The following is a 1,459-nucleotide window of genomic DNA, read 5'->3' as shown; positions in this document are numbered from 1 at the left end:
TCAGGTCAATAACAAGGTAAAGTGCTGAAATGCAGATAATTCAACTTCTCCTCTTGTCTGGAAATGTTCTGCTCCACATTCACTCCAGTCATTAACTCCAGCAGCACATCTTTCTGGTTTGCTCAGATGTCGGTGTGGTTGCATGACCAAGAGTCTGTGTATACCCACCCACCTCGGGCCGATTGATGCTGTCCCTTCTTACGCACTAGGTGACTGTTACGACCCGCCCCAGGAAAAGAGGGGGGGGGGGGTAACCCAGGTTTTATCAAAAATTCCTTTGGGGTGGATTAAAGCGAAGCGACACTAAATAATCGGTGTATGAAAATATATAAGATTTATTTCAACAGTTTTGTATCAACAGGTAAGTTAATAAAATTTATTTTAATAGTTTCATATCAACAGATAGGTTAACATTTTTGGGTGCTGTCATAATCAATAGGTAAACTAACACTTTTGGGTGCTGTCATAACCTTTCTGGGGAGGAGAAAAATGCATAGGGGAGAGAAAGGCAGGATAAGAGCCAGGGAGAGTAAGGGAAAGAAAAGCTGAGAGTAGACAGATGTCCATAGTCACCGCCCACGGGGTCCAGCGATGCTTGAGAGTGATGGTCTTGATTCGCAGGCGGTGGGGGAGAAGAACTCCCAAATTCCCAAAGTCACCTAGCCAGTTTATATGCTCTGGCGCCTCCCTGGCATGAGGGGTTGTTTCTCCCTTTTTTGGGCTTAGTCCTCCAGAGGCACATTGTCTTTTTTTTTGTTGTTTTCAGGACAGTGTAACTACTCGCCCAGCAGAGGTGTCAATAGCCCAAGGTCAGTTGTTGTTTTCAGGACAGTGTAACTACTCGCCCAGCAGAGGTGCCAATAGCTCAAGGTCAGTTGTTGTTTTCAGGACAGTGTAACTACTCGCCCAGCAGAGGTGTGTCAAGAACCTGAGAATGCATAAATCATCAACTATTTCAGTCTCTGACAGTGACACGAGTTACGCTGAGCATATGATGCATCAAATACTAACAATCCCATTACCCCTATTAAAAAAAAATCATTCATTTCCACATCCCACCTGTAGCTATTTGCAACATTATTGTACTCTTCTTTTAGAATGAAAAAAAACAACAAAACAAAACAAAAAATCCCAACACAATTTTTTAAGCAGTTTCCATGCAAAATATAATTTTATTCCTGCTTACTGTTATTGACTGTTACATCAGACATAGCCATCTCTCTATCTGCTGCACATTTTATTGCTATTAAAATCTATAAGAAAGTCATTCAGTGCCACTAAGGTCCTTACCTATTTTGTTATCTCTCATCTTTTCCTGTTGAAATATGAAGATACTCCTCCCCACAAATAGGTAGGTGTAACAGTGAGAGTTCGGAAGGATACCAAGATTGAAACCAAAACACCGTTGAAAGCTCAAAAAACTCCCATTATTTATTACCAAGAAGTGGCCAAGTAAACA

General features: G+C 41.5%; 1 long non-coding RNA gene across 1 annotated transcript; it reads left to right on the top strand.

Moving 5' to 3' along the window:
• Positions 1-243: 243 nt before the first annotated feature.
• LOC127476251 (uncharacterized) lies at positions 244-969 on the top strand. Its single transcript, XR_007906525.1, has 3 exons — positions 244-351; positions 403-870; positions 934-969. It is a non-coding gene; the product is annotated as an uncharacterized LOC127476251 (long non-coding RNA).
• The last annotated feature ends 490 nt before the right edge of the window (positions 970-1,459 follow it).

This window comes from Manacus candei, unplaced genomic scaffold (assembly GCF_025592945.1).
Source record: "Manacus candei isolate 608988 ecotype Guabito, Panama unplaced genomic scaffold, ASM2559294v1 h1tg000049l, whole genome shotgun sequence".
NCBI lineage: Eukaryota > Metazoa > Chordata > Aves > Passeriformes > Pipridae > Manacus > Manacus candei.
The sequence above is the reverse complement of the archived record's forward strand: the minus strand, read 5'-3'. Positions and strand labels throughout refer to the sequence as shown.